The sequence below is a fragment of the Balaenoptera physalus genome, assembly GCF_965194825.1.
Source record: "Balaenoptera physalus genome assembly, chromosome: 21".
NCBI lineage: Eukaryota > Metazoa > Chordata > Mammalia > Artiodactyla > Balaenopteridae > Balaenoptera > Balaenoptera physalus.
This window is the reverse complement of record NC_138902.1, coordinates 33,132,603-33,145,266: the sequence shown is the minus strand read 5'-3', so window position 1 is coordinate 33,145,266 and position 12,664 is coordinate 33,132,603. Positions and strand designations below refer to the sequence as shown.

The window sequence follows — 12,664 nt, the reverse complement described above, 5'->3', positions numbered from 1 at the left end:
GGGGGACCATCAGCCAGTTCACCGGAACAGTTGTGCTGGCTTTTACTAAAACATGACCCACTAAGAACATGGCACTCATTAGCGCTGTGCCTCCCTCATCCTTCTTTCCTTGGACAAAGAAGAGCATATTTAGTAACCCCACTTTGTGCTAGCACTGTGATATGCAACACCCAGGCGTATCATAGCTAGTCCCTCTACTGAGGTGCTCATTACATAATGTTGAAGGCAAATATGTTAATAAAAACGCCCAAAGTTATACACAAATATAATCAGTTCTACAGCAAAAGGCTGTGGAGCAACAACTCTGGTTAGGGGTGGAGTGGTTGAAGGTTTCAGAGCTGATAACATTTGAACTGGGCTTTGAAGTATGAATAGGAGCTCACCAGACAGTAATGAGGTATTCAGACGTCGTATGCAGAGGGAAACAAAATCTGAGAGGGTGCAGAGTTGTAAGTGACTCTGTCACAGAAACAAAACCTTCTGCAAACAAGAATACTGTTAAGCATAGGCTTTGCTGTTAGTGCAGAGCAGTCTTTGTGAATAAGTTAAAAAATACTAAGTTAGAACATAGGAAGTGTTTGGCAGGGATGTGGGGAGAGGAGGGAGCTGAAGCTGGAAAAACAGGACCAGATGATGGATGATGTGAAGGAGTCTCGGCCTCATCCCACCGGAAGTGAGGAACCATACAGGGGAATCAGCCCACAGACACAGGTCCCCGTGAAGCACTATTAAGGCAAAGTCACTCCCTCTCTTTGCAGCGTGTGCTGCATTTTCGGTGGGTATGCGGCTGGACTTCGGCACAGCGCCCAAAGCTTATGGCATTAAAAGCCACACTGACTTAGATGTAGCTGGACTGTCAGGGGAGATGGACAGAAGCCAAATCCTCCGAACACAGTCCCTTTTCAGACACTTTACGCAGATTCAAAGTCCAGGAGCAGCAGGCTCTCCCTGCGGTGGGGACGGGGACCCCAGGTCACGTCCACGGTCCTGTAAAGTGGGCTGGCCGATGTGTCACACGGGGGCGAGCAGGACCCCCCTCTTCTACTCATGCCCAGGGCACACGTGGCTCACAGCGGCCAGAAACCAAGGACAGGCCTCCCTCGGCCAAGGTTGTCGAAGTGGGAGGATAGTTCTGCAAGCTGAAGGGTTGGTGCATTGTACCCAGGTGAGATGCCCGTCTCCTAGATGCTCATTCTGGGATCTCAAGGTCCGTTTCCCCGTTGATTGCACGATACAGGGAGCCCACTGATCCAGCTGAAAACATAAGAACACCTCACTTTTCTAGAACACTTCCCTCCTGGGTGGTCTGGGTCTCAGACACAAACACCTTGGACCAAAGAAATGTTGAGGGCTGTGTGTGCTTTTCTGTTTCCTTTAAGCTTTAAGGAAAAAGGTATGAGGTGGCTGATTGCACCAAAAATACAGGCTATTTCTGGCACTCATTCTGAATGCCACCTGACACGGCCAATTTGGGGATCGTACATTTTCCTCTGAAGGACTCTTCGGTCTGGGTTCACAACCACGCAGCCCTGTGCTAGCAAAGTGCCCAGCACGTGGGGTGGCCGCCCCTATGGCACAGCTCCTGCGTCCGCATCTGGACCAACCAGAGAGGCACAGAGACCCATCTGAGAAAAACAAACCATAGACGATGGTTCCCACAACAGATCAAACGAGGAGTGAACCAGACAGGAAGCCTGGAGTGAAGGTGGGGCCTGCCCATTACCATGAGAATCTCCACGCACATCCAGGCGGCCTTTCGTACCTGGGGCTTGTTTTTTCCTTTCCCTCCTTGAGTCAACTCATCAATGTGCAAATGTGCTGGTCTTCATCTAAAAGCAAAACAAAAATCAAGCAGAACCCCCTCTGACGAGCACACGTCAGCCTCCGGATTCCACTTCACTTCTCTGTCCTCCGTTATTGCATGGCTTCCCCCACCCCCGCTCTGCTGACCAGGCTTCCAGCCCAGGGGTGGTGGCGGCGCCTCTGAAATGCTCTTGACAAAGTCCCTGTCATCTTCCTGTTGGCAGATGTCATCCTCGTCTGCCTGGTCCTTGCAACAGTATTTGGACACTTTTGCTGACCTTCCAGAAACCAGGTTTTGAAGTGATTTTTCTGGGAACTTGCAGTTTTCCTGCTGTGCCCTTGGCCACCTGGCTGGATCCTCTTCTCTTCCTGGAAATAATGGAAATCCTTTCGTCTGTCTCCATACTCAGGGGGTCGCACCCTATCCCAAGAGTTTAAGCACGACCACAATGCTGACAGGTTCCCACATTTAGATGCTCAGCCCTGCTCTCTGGGCTCACATACCCAACCTCTGCCTGGACGTCTCACCTGGATCTCTGGCCGGCAGCTCAGATGGAAAGGTTCAGCGCAGGACCCCTGCCTGCCCTGCCCTGCCCTGCTCTGCTCAGCGTGGCAGGGACCAGCACCGGCTCAGGCCCCAGGCTCAGGAACTTTCTATAAACCCGGTCTCCTTACATCGCAAGCCCAGTCTGTCAGCAAGTCCCGAGTCTGGCCAATTCCCAGGGTCCGAGCCTCCACGTGCCTCTGGGAGCCTGGAGCCTCGTTCCCTGCACCTGGCCCCGCACAGCAGCCGGCGTTCACCCTCCAGTAGCCCACGTGGCCGAGCTCAGAGCCCCCGCTGTGCCCAACAGGCCCAACTCCGTCCTTCCCGCCTTCTCCTGGCGCCGTTTGCCCAGTCGTCAGCCTTTCCCCCCGGGACGAATATTCCGAGCTGGCCACACGCTCTTCTCCAGGCTCACTGCAGTCGTCCACTCGAAGGCCGTGGATACTGGAGTTCTGGTGACCCTGAGCCCACCCTGTTACTTCGTCCCCTTGCCCTCCTGGGAGTCCTCACAGCCTGAGGGGCCGCGTGTCTGAGCTGACTCCGCCTTCTGACCAAAGGAGCTGCAGGTGCCGTGAGCTCGCGGCCTCAGCTGGTGCCGACTTCTTGCCCTTCATCCAGGCATCTGAGGCAGCAGTGGGTGCTAAGGACATTCTGTGCGTGAATTATGGTAAATTGAAGCTGGGATGGGTTGAGTAATGTGAGCAGTTTTAGTAAGTGGTCTGATGACAAAGCAGTGTAGAAGCTGTGCGCACATCGGGCAGGTAACCTTGTAGCGACCTTGAGGCACAGGCCCTATTTTAATTGTTGGAGAGAAAGAGGTTGGCATTCATGTTGGAGCAGCAAAAACAGATGCGCAGAGGCAGAAATAGACAAAATGTGTTGATGGAATTTAAAAGAGAGGAGTTTTATAGCATCAGAGAAGTTGGAAGAGAAATTGTGCAAAGTAAGTTGAGACTAATAAATGGAGGGCACCCAGCAATGGGCCACAGAGCCTGGGCTGCAGGGGACGCGGCAGAGGCTGTGAAGGCAGACGGGTGATGAGGTCCTAGGACTCACCATGTGTCCAGTCCATAGGCATAGTGGGGATTCAACAGAAACAATGGGTCTGCTCTATAAAATCTGTTGATTGGGAAAAGAAAAAAACCCACGTTTTTGTGTCCATTAGCAAGAAAATATACTTCATTTCACATTTTAAATTGAAATGTGTGACATTTACCTTCTTCCTCTATAAAAAAAATCTGCTTTCAAAAAAGTGAACATCATATAACGAGAAATGAGAAATTCTTACTGACTCAACATTCAATCAGCCTGGATCATTAGACCATAGATTACACATGTCACCAAAAATCCTTCTAAACCAGCATTTGACACAAGAATTGAAATGCAGCATTGAACCAGTTTGAACAAATCTGGAGCAGTGGTGTCTGTGCTTTATATATATATATATAGATATAGATATAGATATTTATAATTTAAATATCTATATCTATATATATTTCTGCTTGTCAAGAGATGATCGGTTAAAGAAAGAGAACATTTTATTCAATACTCCAGGTCCGTCGTGGACACACTTTACAGAAAGCCTCCTTCTGCATGAGGTTAAAACAACTGCACTCTATTTCTTTACACTAAAGGAGCCTCTCCCTGTTAACCAAAGTCAGAATACTTGAAGCTTAACGTGTTGTGTCTCCTTATGGAAACTCCTTCTGCAGATGTTTGTGGAGTTTTTGTATCAATGTTTCAGAGGTAAAACCACTTGCCATATGAACACATATGTGTTACTTCTTCCATTTGCCAGAAAACTTTAACCAAAATCACCTTTTTTTCCCTCTATGAATTTTAGAAATTATATAAAAATTCATCAAGATGGCAGATAAGCATATGAAAAGATGCTTCTCGTCGTATGTCATTAGGGAAATAAAAATTAAAACAATGAGATCCCACCACACACGTATTAGAATGGCCAAAATCCAGAGCACGAACACCAAATGCTGACAAGGACGTGGAGCAACAGGAACTCTCATCACTGCTGGTGGGAACGCAAAAGGGTACAGACACCTTGGAAGACAGTCTGGTGATTACTTATAAAACTAAACATACCCTTACCACGTGATCCAGCAATCATGCTCCTTGGTATTTACTCAAAGGGATTGAAAACTTATGTCCACACAAATGTCTACAGCAGCTTTATCCATAACTGCCCAAACCTGGAAGCAACAGAGATATCCTTCAGCAGGTGAGTGGATAAATAAACTTGGTCCATCCAGACAGTGGGATATTAGAATGTCAAGTCCCAACAATCTCTGAGGCGATGCAAAAAGTGCAGCTGAGGAAAAAGTCCTGCAGTCCTGGAAGGAAGCGCTTTGTTCAAGGGACAATCTTTCCAAGCCGCTCTGTTTCTAGGGGCGTCTAAACTCTGCCCTTCTGAATAGGGCAGCGTATCAGGAATTTTCCAATTTTCTTTGCCCAATAATCTCCAGCTCATCTCCAGAATTCACAGTGGAAAACAGTCTGCAGAGTTGCCTCCGTGGGTTCAATTCTTGGGGTCAAACCCAACATAAGACCCAATTTCTAATCAGTCCAGCCCAGAAGCTGGTGGCTTCCTGCTAAGGGCAGCCCACAGGCTGGTTCTTCTGTTCCCTTGGCCACTGTCCACCGCCAGGGAGCTGGGTCATGTCTCTTGTAGAACAACAAACCAGCCAAGGGCTACTTCTGAATCTCTACGAGCGGGAGATTCTGGAAAGTTAAAGTTAATGCATCATTGCACGGATGGTCTGGGGTTGTGGGGGTGGATTTACCCGATAGACCAACATTTTCTTTTTTTTTAATTAATTAATTTATTTATTTTGGCTGCATTGGGTCTTCGTTGCTGCGTGTGGGCTTTCTCTAGTTGCGGCGAGCGGGGCCCACTCTTTGTTGTGGTGTGTGGGCTTCTCATTGTGGTGGCTTCTCTTGTTGCGGAGCGTGGGCTCTAGGCGTGCGGGCTTCAGTAATTGCGGCACGTGGGCTCAGGAGTTGTGGCTCGTGGGCTCTAGAGTGCAGGCTCAGTAGTTGTGGTGCACAGGCTTAGTTGCTCCGCGGCTAGAGCGGAGCAACTAAGCCTGTGCACCACAACTACTGAGACTGCGTGTGGAATCTTCCCGGACCAGGGCTCGAACCCGTGTCCCCTGCACTGGCAGGTGGATTCTTAACCACTGTGCCACCAGGGAAGCCCCAGAGCAACATTTTCTGTAAAACTTTTCGACAAGTGGAAGACAGTGTGGTTGAAACGTAACAAGCAGGATTACCCAGAAATGACCCCAGGGGCAACTTCCATTCTGAGGGCCATGGCGCTCAGACCACCCCTCAGCAGAAGGACCCCAGGAACCAGGTGCTGGGAGCTGCTGGCCCCACGTGCCGAGCAGGAGCTTGCCACCCAGAGCCCTCTCCTGCACACTCACCCCATGGGAGGGGCTCAGAGGGACGCTCACCCCTCGCAGAGCAGCCCCAGCACGCCACGGCCCCACCAGGACCGGGCGCCCTGCCTCTGCTGCTGCGCCCCCCGTCCCCCTGCTGACTAAGTCTGCCCCCACCTGAGTGTGAACGCATCTCAGCTGCCAGCGCTTCGATGGAAACAGTGGTTTCGTTCTCTGTCTCTCAGTGATGGATCTTCCAAATAACGTCACACTCAGGTCCTGGGCCCTAGACTCAGAACTCACTGGAGGAGTGCGAGTGGCCAACGCAGGGGTGCGGGCTCGGGGGCAGCTGGCATGTGCTGACCCCTGGGCTCCTTTTCCCCACCCTCCTCCTGCACCAGAGCTCCCGCCGTGGCCAGAAGCTCCACACCTCCTTCCTCTGCCCAGGCCCTTTCTTCAGGTCTGAATTTCACCCATAAACTCCCTGCTGGTGGCTGAGGAGAAGGCAGGAGGGTCAGAGTCAGAGGAAGAAGATGTGAGAAGAAGCTGCCAGGAGGCCTTGAAGGTGGAGGAGGGGGCAGGAGCCTCGAGGAGCTGGAAGAAGACAGGGAAGAAGTTCCCCCAGGAGCCGCCAGAAGGAACTGCCTGTGCATTCGCTTCAGGCTTCTGTCTCTACAACTGTAAGATCATAAATATGTGCTGTTTTAAGCCAGTGAATTTTTGGAAGTGTTCTACAGCAGCAATGGGAACCTAATTCATCACCACTTCCTTGTTTTTGCTCTCCAGTTTTCTTACTGACTTCATGGTGTGTGGTGATCAGAACTGCATATACTGCTCTGTGAGAGGGTAGGGGAATATCGGCCAGATTTGCTTGGCGGCCAGGAAAATTATTTCGTAACCTCAAGAGAAGAGTACAGACCAGAACCGTTGGAGACAGCCTTCTAGAGAATCCTGGGTACCAGGAAGCACACTGACTTTGAATTTTAGTGAATGATTCTATTGTCCACAATAACAGTGATGTATTGTATTCTTTTCTACAATTGACCCTGTTCTAAGTCTCATTAGAAAGTTGAAGGCCCATTTAAGGAGGAGTCTGGGAAGATGGTGGCAATTTAGTGTTTTTGTATTTTCCCCAGATTCTCCCAGAAATAGACACACTAGATTTGAAAGCAAAACTAAGAACCCAGTACCCACTCAATACCCAAGGATCCCACAGTTCTGGAACACTCTGAACCCTATAAACTCAAAACTAACAGAGCTCCCCCAGCACCCAGATTCCTTCCCTCAGGAGAAACTCCTGAGAACTGAATCTGACCACGTTGAGCAGGACGCACGGAGGGGCAGAGGAGACGGCACCTCGCAGGTGGTCGGGGAGGGGAGACAAGCGGGTTGAGTTCTGAACCGCCCAGGCTAAACTGCTCATCGCTTTGTGAAAACAACAAAAGAGGAAGCACCAGGGCTTCGAAGTTAAAAAGCTATGCCAGCTCATTGCTATCTCCTGGAGATTCAGGAAAAGTCTTTGTTTTGTTTTATTTTTAAAAATAAGCAGCATGAACAATCACAGGAAAATCTACACAAGTATTGTCAATTCCCTGCCAACAGTAAAGGCGTGCCAGGAAAATACAGGCCTTCCTGCATATTGAAACACACCCATAATAGCAATAACTATAACAATAACAGAAGGAAACCACTAAGTTAAAAGCGGGAGTGGGCATGGGCATTGTTATTCTGAGACTAACATTTTTACGTTGAGGTCAGATTGAGTCATTCATTACTTTGATATCACTGAGAATCAAAATAGTGTGAGTGAAAGGAGACGGTCACACAATGGATGAGGTTAAGTAAAAACACTGTATTCCTAAATTCAAATGGGAATTATGGATATGAAATGACTAGCTTTGTACAGAAAAGGACTGAAAACAGGGACCAAAACCAATCAATAGTCACCCCCAGTGAGTCGATTTCTCACTAAAACCATCCGTGGCTTCTGGGAGAAATGGAAGATTTCATGTCTGAGTCAGGAAATGCACCATCTAAAACATCGTGTCCACCAGAAAACAAGAAAGCCACCAAAGGTCTCCAGGTCCACGTCAAAAGGATTTACTGAAGAGGCCCCACCGACTGAAGATGTGAGAATTACCACATTGAAACACATCTAATGTGTAAATCCACGAGTTAACAAAGACATTAAAACAAGAAGCGCAAAATCTAAATTGAACCTCAAGGTACAAGTAGTTGATGAGGGAAAGCGTTTTTTGTTTTTTTAAAATAGAAGCTTGGAATTAAAATGTCATTGTTTCACAACTCAGAATACCTGAGTAAATCTAGGCAACCGTTTTCAAAGGCTGCTAACATCACCGAGAGAGACAGCCAGGCACCCGGGTTTCCATGATGGGATCGCCGTGGTGCCCAGAGGCCTCCAGCCGACCCCAGAACACTCACCCTTCCACAGCCCTGCATTCTCCCGGCTAAAGGAGGCCACAGATTAACAGATACCATGCTGGGTGTTTTGTTTTGCTAAGCAATTATTGTCAACTTTTTGCTTAATGATAGAAACGCAATTACCTCCCATCTTTCAGAGGTCCTTAGGGTGGATGCAACAGTATCATATCTGGAATTGCCCCAACGCCCCTGGGGGAGAGGGGTAGGAAGGGCAAAGATGGAACCAGATCGCCCAGCTGTGTAACTTATTCTCTCTACTGGCAAATTTCCACAATAAGAAAAAAACAAGACAAACACACACAAAGCCACACATACGCATTTAGATAAGAACCTGAATGGATATGGTCCTACAGGGCTTGTGGAGCCACTGCGGGTGGAAATTAGAACCGGGAGACGTTTTTGTTCTACGGCACCTCCTGAGCAGTTTTGCAGCATTAAGAGCATTTTAAGTTGTACCCAAACTCTCACCAAAAAGAGATCTCCCTGATCCATTCTTATGCAAGGAGCTCTGATGTCAGCTTTGTTGATTTAAATTTTAAGCAGAGGGTAGATGAGGGTGAGCAGGGGCCGGGAGGCGGGGGAGGTGAGGAGGAGCTGGTCACAGGGACAAAGCTGCAGGGACACAGAGTGAGCAGTCCCGAGACTACTGTCCAGCACGGTGACTGCAGGTGATAACGCTGGGTCAGGTCCTGGAAATTCGCTCAGGGAGTAGATCTCAAGTGCTCTGACCACACACAGTGGTCACTACGTGAGCCGGACGTGCTAACTAGCTTGACTGTAGTAACCGTTTCACTGTGTGTATGTGTTTCAAACCAGCATGCTGGGCACCCTAAAAATTTTAAATTCTTATTTAAATTGAAAAAATTTAAATGCTAAAGAGCTGTGAAAGTGCACTTCTGCTAAATGCCGCCTTCCCGTTGCTTCTGGTGTGAGTGCCGCCTTCGAAGGCCACGGCTGTTCCTCGTTCGCCTCTGCAGTCCTAGAAGTAGGTGGTACCGTAACCAAATTGGAGTTGAGATGCACGGGTCACGCGGCCCTGGGAGCAGGTGCCCCAGAGAGCTGCCCTAACGTTCCTGCCCAGGCCTTCCTCTTCCCTCTGAGCTTCATGTTTACCCCAAGGGAGGGCTAAATCCCTGGGGGTCTTGCAGACCAGGGGCAGGCGGGGAGCAAGGCTGAGAGCCTCGCACCCTCCTCACAGCCCCACCTGCTCCTGGTACGTGCACTGCAGGCCTCTGCCCACATCGGCCCCTGGAGCCCGGCAAGGAGTGGAAGGCTGGCAGGCGCCGTGCTCCTCCCACAAAGCTGGTCCCACTCGCCTCTCTGCAACTTCCTTTTTCTCTTTCCCAAATTTCCAGTCCTGGAGCGTGTCCCATGGTTAGTGGGCACCTGTGCTGTCTGCCAGGGCCTCCTGACGGGGCTCCCCAGCTGCCCGCCACTCGACACCCTCCATGTGAAGACAGGCTGGTCCTCTGGGGGTGAATCAGGTGGTCACGTCCATGCTCAAAAAACTCCTAACTTGTTCTCAGCCTGTGAGGCTCTGCAAATGCAACCCTGCCTTTTCTCTCCAAACTCAGGTCCCGAGCCGGCCCCTTGATCTCGTGGCTCCAGCCCCTGTGGGCTTCTCTCTGAGCTGCAAGGGGACAGCCCCATTCCCCTCGTAGGACCCTCACTCTCACTGTACCGCATGCCGATCTTCACATCTGTCTGTGCGGCTGTGATTCAGATCTGGTGAACTGACATGGCTTCCAGGGGATCCTTATCCCACTGATTTGATCACAGACCTAACACTCTGTGTTTTCTTGACTGTGTTTTAGCGAGGCCTCTTTCACCCCGGCTGGTGCACACTATCCTGGAACAGCCCTGTCTTGCTGGTCCTGCCCACCCTCCACCTCTGGGTCCTGCTGCAGTGCTGGGCCCAGAGTGAGTGCTCAGTGAAGGAATTTCTGCCCCTTGGTCTCCATTCTGCCCCTGCTGTCTCCCCAGAGCAAGTTTTGTCAGTCCCCCTCCCAATGCGTTTTTCCATTTTCTTGGAAGGAAAAGGGTGCAGATCCTCCCTAAGCCAAGGTCAGCTCCCTTGCAGGGACTTCCTGCAGATGCTGCCGTTGGAGGTGCACCTGAGGCCAGGCACCTTCCCTGAGCGCTGGGTCCTCTGTCTGGAAGGGGCAGGGTGGGCCGTGGGGGATGAAGTCAGACCAGAGATGAGGCCCCATGGCTCTGAGGAGCAGATGCCCAGGTTCCCGGGGGTCATTTCATTCCCGTCTCCCCCCACCGCGACCCTGCTGCCCCCTCAGGAATCATGAGCGGTCCTGACTCCTGTCTCTCCTAGATCCTTGGACGCTGGACCCCAAGGGAGCCTCACTCGGGAACGTTTTTGTTGTTGATGGGTTTCCGTTTGTTGACCAGGCTCAGCAGCTGCAGGAATCAAGCTCTCCTCCTACAGAAACACCAAACCCCCAAAGGGGCCTTCAGTTACCCCTTCCAGTCGCTCCAAGTTAATTAAAAAAAGTGCTCACTGGTTCAGGTGTCTGCTATTTGCTTTGACAAGAGCTGGCTGTCTCTCTAGGAAGAGGCAGCTATGGACCAGCTCCCTGGCATGGCCAGCTGCGTCTCAGCTCAGATTGGGACCGAGGCCACTGGCAGAAACTTTGTTCTCCTGACCTTGAGAGGATGACAGTCAGGAGCCCCTTTGGACTGAATAATCCTATAAAGTGCTCAGTGGCCTGGAAAAAATGATTTTTTTCAGCTTTAATCTGTTATGATATGTTATTTGAAAATGTAATCTGCCGTGCAAACAAGCAGCACAATGGCCTCCTTTGCTGGCCTGACGTCCCCGTCTGGGCCGACAGTGTCTCTTCAAAGCCGTCCTCTGGTCGTGTCTGCAGGCTGTGAACTACTTGCATATTGGGGAACCTCGAGCCGGCATGAAAAGTGAATTCAGTCCTTAGTAACCAGGTGGCCTTGTCTCTGGGACCCTGGCTAACAGATAGGAAGCACCAGGCTCTACAAGGGAACTGAACACAGACGTCCATGTCCTCCAGGGACTGAGTACACCTAAACCCTCTAATCCTTTCTGAGAACCTGTCTCGCTTGTTTGGATTACACCAGTTCAAGGGGGGCTTCGGGGTCATGCACCTAACTGGACCTGGGAGGAGCTGGGGGCTCCCACGGCCGCCCCATGCCCCCTCTTCTCTGCCCAGCAGGGCCCTGCTCTCAGCCCCTGGTCACAGGCCCAGCCATGGGGAGGGAGTGTAAGGACGAACCCCTGGACACATGCTCTGGGGAACGCCAGGCACAGCCCAAGGGGACGTGTCTGATCGAGGGACCCCCACCGCATCTTCAGGATCCAGTCCCTGGGCTCCGTGGGGCAGAGTAAAGGGATTTCAGGGTTGTGGAAGGAACATGGGTTTGGGTGAAAGAGGGTCTGGGTTTGATCCTGTCTCTGTCACTCAGGGCCTTTGGGAAGACATACTCAGTTCCCACACAGGGGTGCAGGACGATGTTGGCTTCCTCCCTCGGACAAGGAGGTGAGGGTACACCCAGCCTGGCTGGGCAGCAGCTGCTCACATTGGCGCTTCCACCCTCTGCCTTATTTGTGCATTATACACTGATCTCTGCTGTGGAGGAAAGGCCCTCCTCCCTCCTGGGAGGGCATCGGGCGCGGCACTCGTGCGAGAGGTGGGGTGCTGGGACCCTGCCTCACGGCCTGCCCCACCATCTGCAGGAAGGACTGTGGTGCCCAGTCACATACGGACACACAGCAGGAGCGACGGCACCCACCCCCCCAAGCTCCCTTCCCACCACACGGGGCTCCGCCCCACACCCTGCCCCGCAAACAAGACACACAGGCCGGTCTGTCCTCAGGAGCAAGGATGGTCCGCGCCTGTCGGAGCAGGAAGAGGCGGCAGCAAGCTTACCTGCAGCATGGACAGATGGGGTTAGATGGGGTTACTCCAAGCCCTTGGGGACTTTGGCAAAGTCGTGTTGGAGAGGAGCTACTGCCATCTGGTGGATGACGCTGGAGATGCTGCCCAAGGTCCCGCGGGCAGGACACCCCACACGGAGGACTCTCTGCTCCCAAAGCAGGAACTGACTCGGCTCTGGACCCACGCTGTCCAACAGAATCACGTGCAATGTTAAGTGTGCTGGTAGCTACAAGAAAAAGTAAAAGAAATTAACTTTCATAACATTTTATTTAACCCAATAGATCCAAAATACGATTCTTTAACCATGTACTCAATCTAAACATTACTAGTGAGGTATTTTACACTTTTCTACCCCCCAGCACGTCTGGGTTCCAGTGTGAATTTCACACCGACTGCACCTCTTGGTGCAGACAGGCCGATTTCCAGGCCCAGGAGCCTCTGTCGTTTCGGGACAGTGGTGGCCTGCCGGAGTCTGGTGTCCCCTTTCTAAAAAGTGGAAGAGTCTCAACTACCCTCTAAATTCAGCCTCCAGTACTTACTGGCTGGTATTGTTCCCA

General features: G+C 51.1%; 1 long non-coding RNA gene across 9 annotated transcripts in view; it reads right to left on the bottom strand.

Moving 5' to 3' along the window:
• The window catches only part of LOC309651357, a 70,886-nt gene that overhangs the window by 40,365 nt on the left and 17,857 nt on the right, over positions 1-12,664 (bottom strand). For all 9 annotated transcript variants that reach the window (XR_014258032.1, XR_014258033.1, XR_014258034.1 and 6 more), the window contains one exon: positions 12,099-12,333. This is a non-coding gene — a long non-coding RNA (uncharacterized lncRNA). The remainder of the gene's footprint in view (positions 1-12,098; positions 12,334-12,664) is intronic.